At 44.4% G+C, this 11,095-nt stretch overlaps 1 pseudogene; it reads right to left on the reverse strand.

Moving 5' to 3' along the window:
• Window positions 1-646: 646 nt before the first annotated feature.
• LOC114687368 lies at window positions 647-7,346 on the reverse strand (annotated as a pseudogene).
• Between the last annotated feature and the right edge of the window lie 3,749 nt (window positions 7,347-11,095).

Raw genomic sequence — 11,095 nt, forward strand, 5'->3', positions numbered from 1 at the left:
GTGCCTTGTGACACTCAGTCTTTCTCTCTTTTCTCCTCTCCTAACTCTGTCTTTCTTTCCTTCCCTCCCCATCCCTCCTCTTCCCTCCTTTCCTTTCCATTTTCCTTCTTCATCTCTCCACTCTCCTTCCCCTTTCTGTTCTGCCTACCCACCTATGCATCTCAGGCTGGCTTCTTCTTTATTTTGATATTGATTTTTTTTAAGTTTTTTGAGACAGGGTCTCTTTTACAGTCCTGGATGTCCTGATACTTGCTTTTAGACCAGGTTTGACAAGAGCTGAAGAAACCTGCCTACCTTTGCCTCTGTTTCTGCATCCCAGAATGCTGGGATGAAAGACATGCCTGGAATCATCACCCACTCTTCAAGGTGCTTGCTTTCTAGAAAGGTCTTTCCCATTAAACTTCAGTTTCCAGGAGTAGACAGGATGATGTTCTCTGAGGATCTAGCTATGTTCAGTAGACAGAGAATACAATCACCAAAGCTGAGTTCTTTTTTTTTTTTTCCGAGACAGGGTTTCTCTGTGTAGCTTTGCACCTTTCCTGGGACTCACTTGGTAGCCCAGGCTGGCCTCGAACTCACAGAGGTCCACCTGGCTCTGCCTCCCGAGTGCTGGGATTAAAGGTGTGTGCCACCACCACCCGGCCAGTTCTTTCTATATGTGCTTTATTAGAGGGGGCAGTGTATAATGAAGACAACCAGGCAGGCAGGGATGGTGTAGACAGTAACTGAGGTGACAAGGCTAACACTTAATGCCTTTGTTCTCCTTGTTGTATGGAGCTTGAGAGAAGCAGATGGCGGCCTCGAGGTCACAGTTGCAGATGAAGGCCTCACAGGGGTCATTTTTGTCTGCAGAGAAACAAGAAAGGAAGCTGAGTGGAGCCCATGACCCTGCTTCCTATTTTCTATGGCCAAAGGACCCAGTGGCCCAAAGGACCCGTTGATGCAGCTTTGGGCTGAGAGAGCACACAGAAGTCCATTGGGTGTCCAAATTGCTGGAACACACTGATAATAACATCATTAGTTGTTGTGGGCTGTGGAGATGGTACAGTTGGCAAAGTGGTTGGCATACAATCATGAGGGCCTGACCTAGGATGCCCAGAGACCATGGAAAAACAAGGTGTGTATGGGCATCTGTAACTCTATTGGGAAATGGGAAGCACAGGTCCCCAAGATTTGTTGATTAGTCAGGCTATGTAAAGGTGAGTGTCCTGTTTAGTGAGAGAGAGACCCAGGCTCTAAAGACATGGGAGAGAGTGACTGAAGAAGACACGGGATGCCAACTCATTCCTACACATAAAAATAAACACATATATGTAATCCTAAAACCTATAAACCTAAAATTGTCATCTGGACAGTGGTGGCATATGCCTTTAATCCCAGTGCTTGGGAGGCAAAGGAAGGTGGATCTCTCTGAGTTTGAGGTCAGCCTAGGCTAAAGAGCAAGTTCCAGGACAAGCTCCAAAGCTACACAGAGAAACCCTATGTCAAAAAAACTACAAGTAGCTCTGCGCGCGGCCTTGCGGAGCCGGCCGGCCCAGCTCCCCTCCCCGGCCCTGCAGGGCGGCCGTGCTGCCCTGACGAGGCGGGGAGGGGAGGGCTGGACCGGCCGCTGGCCGGGAGACCATGCCGAACTTCTGCGCAGCCCCCAACTGCACACGGAAGAGCACGCAGTCGGACCTGGCCTTCTTCAGGTTCCCTCGGGACCCGGCCAGGGAACAAGAGTAAAAGCAGGAAGACCAGTGAAAGACTGTTGGAATAATCCAGATCGGTAGAAGAGGAGGAAGAGATGCCAAAAGTGGGTTGAGAATTGTAGGAGAGCAGACTTAGAAGATAAAACACCTGATCAACTAAATAAACATTATCGACTATGTGCCAAACACTTTGAGACCTCTATGATCTGTAGAACCAGTCCTTATCATACAGTTCTTCGAGATAATGCAATACCAACAATATTTGACCTCACCAGTCATTTGAACAATCCACATAGCAGACACAGAAAACGAATAAAAGAATTGAGTGAAGATGAAATCAGGTCACCGAAACAGAAAAAAAGTAAGTGATAGTGTTAATGACTCAGCGTCTGAAGGCCTTTTTAAAAGGCCTTGACCTGTTGAGGAAACTTCTGAACAAGAACAGGAAACTAACAGCAATGCTCAGAACCCCAGTGCAGAAGCAGTGAACCAGCAGGATGGAAATGTGTTACCTTTGACCCTTGAAGAGAAGAAGAACAAAGAGTACCTCAAGTCATTATTTGAGATTCTGATTCTCATGGGAAAGCAGAACATACCCTTGGATGGGCACGAGGCGGATGAGATCCCAAAAGGCCTCTTTGCTCCAGATAACTTTCAGGCGCTCCTGGAGTGCCAAATCAACTCTGGAAAGGAAGTCTTGTGGAAGCGCTTTGAGACCACAGCGGTGAACACATTATTCTGCTCCAAAGTGCAGCAGAGACAGATGCTGGAGATCTGTGAGAGCTGCATTCGGGAGGAGACACTCAGGGAAGTGAGAGACTCGCACTTCTTTTCCATCATCACAGATGATGTGGTGGACATAGCAGGAGAAGAGCACTTGCCTGTGCTGGTGAGGTTTGTCGATGAAGCTCATAACCTGAGAGAAGAGTTTGTGGGCTTCCTGCCCTATGAAGCTGATGCAGAAATTTTGGCTGTGAAGTTTCACACTACAATAACTGAGAAATGGGGATTGAATATGGAGTATTGTTGTGGTTAGGCTTACATTGTGTCCAGTGGATTTTCTTCCAAAATGAAAGTTGTCGCTTCGAGACTTTTAGAAAAATACCCCCAGGCTATCTACACACTCTGCTCTTCCTGTGCCTTAAATTCGTGGTTGGCGAAGTCTGTCCCTGTGATAGGGGTGTCCGTGGCTTTAGGAACAATTGAGGAAGTCTGTTCTTTTTTCCACCGATCACCACAGCTGCTTTTAGAACTTGACAATGTAATTTCTGTTCTTTTTCAGAACAGTGAAGAGCGGGGTAAAGAGCTGAAGGAAATTTGCCATTCCCAGTGGACAGGCAGACATGACACCTTTGAAATCTTAGTGGATCTCCTACAAGCACTTGTTTTATGTTTAGATGGTATAAATAGAGACACAAATATTAGGTGGAATAACTGTATAGCCGGACGAGCATTCGTACTCTGTAGTGCAGTGACAGATTTTGATTTCATTGTTACCATTGTTGTTCTTAAAAATGTGTTATCTTTTACAAGGGCCTTTGGGAAGAACCTCCAGGGACAAACTTCTGATGTCTACTTTGCAGCCAGTAGCTTGACTGCAGTACTGCATTCACTTAATGAAGTGATGGAAAATATTGAAGTTTATCATGAGTTTTGGTTTGAGGAAGCCACAAATTTAGCAACCAAATTTGACATTCAAATGAAACTCCCAGGGAAATTCCGGAGGTCCCAGCAAGGTAACTTGGAACCTCAGCTAACCTCGGAGAATTACTATAAAGACACCCTCAGTGTTCCAACAGTGGAGCACATTATTCAGGAACTTAAAGACATATTCTCTGAACAGCACCTCAAAGCTCTGAAATGCCTATCTCTGGTACCCTCAGTGATGGGGCAGCTCAAATTCAACACCTCAGAAGAGCTCCATGCTGAAATGTACAGGAGCGACCTACCCAACCCTGACACACTTGCAGTCGAGCTTCACTGTTGGAGAATCAAGTGGAAACACAGAGGGAAAGACATCGACCTCCCATCCACCATTTATGAAGCCCTCCATCTTCCTGACGTCAAGTTCTTTCCCAATGTCTATGCCTTGCTGAAGGTCCTATGTATTCTCCCTGTGATGAAAGTTGAGAAAGCGCGCTATGAAAATGGGCGAAAGCGACTCAAGGCATATTTGAGGAACACTTTGACAGACCAGAGGTCAAGTAATTTGGCTTTGCTTAACATAAATTTTGATATAAAACATGATCTGGATTTAATGGTGGACACATACATCAAACTCTATACAAATAAACCAGAGCTTCCTACAAATAATTCAGAAACCATTGAAAATACCTAAAAGATTTTTAAAATGTCTTATGTTTGCTGTTTAGAAGAAAAGCCGTAAGGTATAGTAGGCCAATTAATCACTGTGTACCTTGTGGCTACACCTCCAGTTGAATGCATCATTAGCTGTTGGTAATCCACATAGTTGAATGGCCCCCGTTTGAACTCTCATGCTTTCAGTATCTGTTCTTGCAGAAGTTGGCATTGGGATTGCCAGAATGCCTCCCTGCTAGTGGCACTCTGGAATTGCTTTAGTTAAAGTCATTTTAGATATAACTTTATCATTGTGGATCCAGTTGTCAGCTGTTAAGTTATCAGGTCTTTGAAAAATGAATTTTATGAGAGATACATTTTATAATGTGTTACAATGAAGTGTATCATTGACTTTTGACTTGTAGGAGTTATGGGTGTTTAAAATTTGTGGTAGCAGCACTTGAAAGGCAGAAGCATGAAACGCACAAGCTTTAGGCCAGCCTGGCCTACATAGTGAGACTCTGTCTCAAAAAAAAACAAGGGCTTGGGTATAGCTTAGTGGAGCACTTGTCTAGCATGTGTAAGCTCATGCCTCAGCACTGCAAAAGCAACAAAGTCCACTGTGATGAACAGTCACAGGAATTACAGAAGTTTATGAGCTCAGCCAGCAGGTTTCAGTGGAGTTCTGTCAGGATGGAAGGACCCCAAAGGACCAAGTGAATGGCAGAGCCAGGCCCTGTTGCTCCCCATTTGGTTGTTGCTGTTTACATTCCTTTGTTGGACCCACACTTTCATAAGCTTTTTCACAGGTAAATTCACTTCTGCTTCACGGTGAAGACAGAGACAAAGGCCATCCATACAGGCAGCTCCTGACTTGTCTGTTTCCTTCTGTCTTTTTACATGAGTATGTCTGTCTACTGCCTCATCTTGATTTATAAGCAAAACTTACAAAAATAAATGTTTTGTGGTTTATCTAAATAATACAGGAAATTTTACTGTTATTTTTGGTGAATAAGATCAATTTTGTACAGTTTATTTCAATCTAAATAAAATGTGAATTTTGTTTAAATTTCAAAAAAACTACAAGTAATAATTACCACTTATAAAATTGACAATCATGGCCACAGTCAAGACAAATCTCTCTCACCTGCCAGTTCCACAGCCACTTAGACCCAACCAAGTAAACATGCAGAGACTTATATTGGTTACGAACTGTATGGCTGCAGCAGGCTTCTTGTTATCTAGTTCTTTTATCTTAAATTAACCCATTTATATTAGTCTATAAGTCGCCTCGTGCTCATGGCTTACCAGTACCTTACATCTCACTTTTCATGGCAGTGGCTGGCAGTGTCTCTCTGCCTCAGCCTTCCACTTTTCAGAGTTCTCCTCTCTCCTTGTCCCATCTATACTTCCTGCCTGGCTACTGACCAATCAGTGTTTCAATTATTAACCAATCAGAGAAACACATTTAACATACAGAACATCCCACAGCACTCACCTGTAAAATGGGAATGACTAATCTTGCCCTGCATAGGTGTTTAGTTCAGTATCTGACTTATAACCAATAATGCAGCTCTCAATTGTTTAGTCAATATGTAATCAGTATAACACAGCGGATAATAGAAGAGGCTTTGGGCAGGCAAGATGGCTCAGGGAATAAAGGCACTTGCTGCCAATCAGAACCCAAGTTCCATCCCCAGGACTCACATGGTTGAAAGAGAGAATTGACTTCTGCAAGTTGTCCTGAGATCTGCACACCTGTGTTGTGGCACAGAAATGCCTTCCTCAGAAATAAATTAAATTTTGAAATGTTTTTAAAAAGAAGATTTGGAATGATCTAGATCTGTGTTCCAGAACCAAATGCCATCACTTCTAAGCTGGGTGACCTTGCAAGTGACCCTGCCTTCCTCATATTCCTCATCAGTGACCTCATCTATATTTTAGTATCTGCCTGATAAGATTGTTGTGAGGTCACATGAGACCAAGGAAATGACCAGTAGATGGTGACTGTCCTTGTTACTTCTGTGCCACTTACAAACCAGGGGTCCCAGAGGGTAAACCTACCACTGCAGATGACCTCATTCCCAGAGCACGAGTATGAGTAGGAGGTGGTGTAGGGATTGTCTATGAGGGATGTGCAGCTTTCCATCTTCATGGCCTGATCGTAGCAATTGTCATGAGTCCTGCAGCACCTGGAGAGAGGAAGGAACAACTGAAGGAGGACTATGAACCCACAGGAGGTCAGTTCTCACCTGCAGTCTTTCTCAAACATGTCAGGATGATTTAAACATGATGTTCCAGAAGAAATTGTCCTGAGGCTTGAAAATCTGTGATTTCTATTAAGCATATATTTATTGAAAGCAACTTCTGTGGAGTGTGGTGGTGTCTACCATTAATCCCAGTACTTGGGGGCAGAGGCAGATGAATACTGAGTTCAAGTCCAGCATGCTCTCCAGAAGGAATTCCAGGAAACCTAGGACTACAAGAGAACCCCTGTCTGGAAACTAACAAACAAAAATAATACAGAAAGCAAACAAAATATATGATGCTTGGTCAATCTGCAGGTCTCCTATTTGTGCCTCACGAGATGCTCTGCTTGTGTGCTGTCCCCACCAACCCAGACCCTCCAGTCTCCCACCAGATGGATCACTCACCTGTCTAACTCATCCACCGGAGTGTCTGAGCCCCCGAAGCCACAGTAGCAGCCATAGTTGCTGTATTTCCAACAAGGGATGACTCGCAGGGATGGTGCACTTGATCACATTGTTGAATTGCCACAAAGACCGAGGGCTGATGCTGTGTGCAGTAGCGCCTGCTGCAAGAATGCACAGCAACTCCATGAATCCCACTTGACTTTACCAAGGACTGATGCCTGCCTGCAAGCTTCTTCCTTGACTCTCACCAGCAGGTGATTATCTGAGTTGAAAGCCAGCCTGGTCCATAGAGTGAGTGACAGCCATCACTACTCAGACAAACCCTCTCATGTAAAATGAGAACAGCAACAAAAAAATAATAATAATGACATCCCCAAAACAGAACTTCAGGTGTGACCATTGGGAAACTGTCAATGAAGACAAGAGAGATGAGGGGCACCTGGAGGGACAAGGGTCCTACCTGTGAGCAGAGCAACAAGCAGAAGGAATTTCATCCTGAGTGTGTGGAGGCTCAAGTGACTTCTCTCTTTATAGTTCTGTATGTAATTCTAACACTTGGGAAGTTGAGGTAAGTCTTGGCTAGAATGTTGAGTTGGAGGACTGTCCCAGCCAGCGGGATCTTCAGCAGAGACCCTAGAAGGGTCTCTGAAAGGGACAAGAGACACAAAGAATTGACGGCAAGACAGTATTCTGACCAAGCTGCAAAATTTTATTTTTCTCAGGTGGATTTTATAGTAAGCAAACCAGGAAACTTTCTTTGGGAAAAGATCAGGGGACTGTCCAGTTGCCAAGCAACCCAACCAAGCAACCCAACCACAAAACATTGTTACTCATGGTCAGTGTAGAAGAAAGATAAGGAAATGTTAAGTTATTTTCTAATAACTCAGGACTTGTCCAGGCATGTCAAAAGTTTCTGGTTAATGGCTCAATACTGGACAACAGAAACTTAACTCAGGCAGGCTATATGGCATGGCTCTTGAAATTGTCCTCGGCATCTCCTCCCTTTATTTTATTTTATGAGGGAGTGTGCCCACCTGAACGGTGGTGGACCTTAACCGGCTGGAGGAGACATTGACCTGACTCCTCCTAGAGCCGCTGCGGGCTTGAGAAAAAGGGTGCCTTTTGGGGAGGAAGGGGCTTAGGTATTTTGGTGCCTCTAGATACCAACCTCTATGCATGTCAGGTTGGTCTCTCAGGGAATCCAAACCAAGGGCTTTTCAATCAGCCTTCCTCTGCAGTGCTTGACCTTGCACCCAGCGGTGTCCAAACCGGCTGATGCCAATAAGCAAAGGTTTGGACTTTATGCTGCTCCTAAAGAAGAAGAGGACTGAGAAATATTATAGGTATCACATCCTTGATCCAGCATTTCGAGCTGATGGCAATGAACCTGTATAGGTTTTGATGCCAGAGACTCTATTTGTTTTTTGATGAATCGGGTTAGCCTGCCAATTAAAAAGGGACCCAAAGTTACAAATAACAAAAGGCTGACTAATGGTCCTGCAAGAGGCATTAAAATGGAGAACATGGATGATTTCCACCCATCATCTGCTGTGGCAGAGAATTGCTTCTTATGCAGCTCTAGGCTAAGTTTATGTAGCTTATTTATCTGGGTTTCTACCATTCCAGACTTATTAATATAATAACAACATTCTTCCCTCAAAAAAAGGCATGTCCCACCCTTTTCTGCTGTCAGCAGATCCAAGGCCCGTCAGTTTTGTAGGGCAACCTGTGCAAGAGAGTGCCTCTGGAGTGAAGATAAGGATGCTGCAGAAGCCTCAATTGCTACTTGAAGTTGCTTGGATAGGTGAGCTGTTGTTATGAGGGAATGACCCAGAACTCCTCCTACCAAGCCTGCAGAGACCATTGAGGTGGCAAGGGAAATTCCAGCCACAAGGTGCAAGAAGACAGCTCTTTTTTGCTTGGGCTGGGGGAAGTCCCATCCCAAGAACTCCACAGGGGTCCTGACCATAAGTTGTGGGACCAGAGTGACAGGTAGGCAGATCATGTCCTCTGGGATAGGGATGGTCAAATTTTTTGATAGAGTGCCAATACACCAAAAGAAAAATCCAAGGGGGGGGGCAAAAGGATGATTGGGTAATACAGTCTGGTTGCAAAAGGGAAGGGAAACACTAGAAAAGCAAAAATCAAACTTGGATCAGCCTAGGTCAAGAAACAAGGGTACTTCAGGAATGGGGTGGAAGCCATGGGAATTATCAGTGGTGGTGCAATTAAGGAACTGAGGCAGGGGTACTGCTATCAGAGGAGGATGTCCCAAGGCTGCACCTAGGAAGCATGGTCAGAGATTCCCAATGCCAGTAACATTGGCAAACATAAGGCCTTCTCAGAGGAGAGAAAGCCAAGAAAATGGAGAGGAGGGGGATGATAGTTGTGTCATTAAATTTTTGTCTTGTATAAAGATATTATGATGGACTGTAGATTGTACTTGTACATAAAAGTGCCACATGTGAAGACTGGAGCTAGGCCATGTGGCTGTTCGGGCCATGTACTAGTGGACTAGTCCATCGTTAGTCCCACGGGTCCCAAACCACTAGGGAATATCCTGTAGATGTCTTATAAAATTTAGGGCCATTCCATTCTCTCCCAATTACCTGTCCCTTAGCAGGAGAAATGGCATCAGGAATTTTGCAGTAAGAATAGGGGCATCCTACGCTTTTCTCTTTCAAATAAGTTTCAGTCAAATCGAAGCGCCATGCAAAGGGTGATGTGTCGACTGGTCTCTGGTCCTGATGAGAAGGTACAGGCAGCAACAAAATCCAGAATATCCAGGGAAATTGCCCCAGTTTTTTTCTTCTTCAGCATCTGTAAAGAAGGAGAAGGAAAGGGAAACAACATCAGGGACTATCCTTTTCTCTGGGTGATTGGTTAGAGTTGGCTTGTTTAACTAATCTCTCAGGGAGCCAATGAGGGCCTCCCTCTGTTTGGTCATAGATGCATGCTGACCCTCGACCCCAAATCAGGACTCAGTCGGGCCCTTTCCACTGGGCAGTTAAGGGTTCTCGCCACATGACCAATGCTTGGTGGCTTTGAGTTTGTAGATGCCAAACGCGATCCACTGCAGATCTTGCTTGCATTCTTGTCCAAGGTGAGGAAATTAAGGACAAAAAGGGCATGATGTAAAAGATTTAGGGGGTTGCCTCGTGTATCATACAGGCTTCCCTTCTTTAATTTATGAAGCATGGATTTTAAAGTCTGATGAACACGATCAATGATGCCCTGGATCTGGGGGTTGTAAGGAATGCCAGTGACATGCTTAATCTGAAGTTGTTGGCAAAAAGATTGAAAGTTTTTTCCAGTATATCCTGGGCCATTATCAGTTTTTATAAATTTAGGCTTTCCTAGGACAGAAAAGCATTGTAAAATATGGGAAATTACATTTTTGGAGGCCTCTCTGGCCTGGAGAGAGGCAAATATAAAACCACTAAAGGTATCAACTGTAACATGTATGTATTTAAGTTTGCCAAATTCAATTAAATAAGTAACATCCATTTGCCAAATTTCATTGGGAACCAAGCCCCGAGGGTTAACACGCAGATGTTGAACAGGGAGGGAGATAGTACAGTCAGTAATTTTTTAACAATTACTCCGGCCTGTTCTAAGTAAACTTAAACAACAAACGAAGGGAATGAGCATTTAAGTGGGCAAGAGAGTGTGCTTGGGCAGCCTGAGAAAGGGATCCTGCAAGAACAGGAAAAACTAATTGTGTGGCGGCATCAGCCAATGCATTTCCTTCAGATAGAGGACCAGGCAATTTTAAATGGGCCCAAAGATGGCCGATAAAAAAGGGGGCACTGTCTAGCCCTAATCAAGGAGCACAGCTGAAGAAAAAGTGGAGCTGCATTGGTAGAGGGTTTAATAAAGGGAACAGTTTCCAATAAGGGAACAGAATGAGCAACATAAACACTATCAGTATACAAATTGAAGGGCTGAGAATGAAATAATTGAAAAACTTGAATGACTTGCATAAAGTTCAACAAGCTGTGTTGAGGAATGTGGGGAGAGGCAGGAGGTAGCCTTTCCATCCAAAACATAGGCAGCAATCCCACTGGCTGAACCATCTGTAAATATCAGGGGAGCCTCCCTTATAGGTTGTGAGGCAGTTAATTTGGGGAAAACAAAGGGATGAATTCTGGCAAACTGTAACAAGAGATCACTAGGATAACGGTTATCGATAGTACCAAGGAAGGAGGAGCAGGCAATGGGCCATTCATCATTTGTTTGAAGCAGCCAATCTAATTGTTCTGGCGTATAGGGGACGACTATGAAATCAGGATCTGTTCCAAAGTATTGGCAACTTGTTTCTCTGCCCTTAATAATTAGCTTGGCCATTAAAGATGGATAAGTGGCCAGCACCTTTGAGGGAGAGGTGGGTAGGTTGACCCAGACTAGGGGATTCCCTCTTTTTTCTTCTTCTCTGATAGTTATTTGTTGCCA

The sequence above is a fragment of the Peromyscus leucopus genome, chromosome 23, assembly GCF_004664715.2.
Source record: "Peromyscus leucopus breed LL Stock chromosome 23, UCI_PerLeu_2.1, whole genome shotgun sequence".
Lineage (NCBI taxonomy): Eukaryota > Metazoa > Chordata > Mammalia > Rodentia > Cricetidae > Peromyscus > Peromyscus leucopus.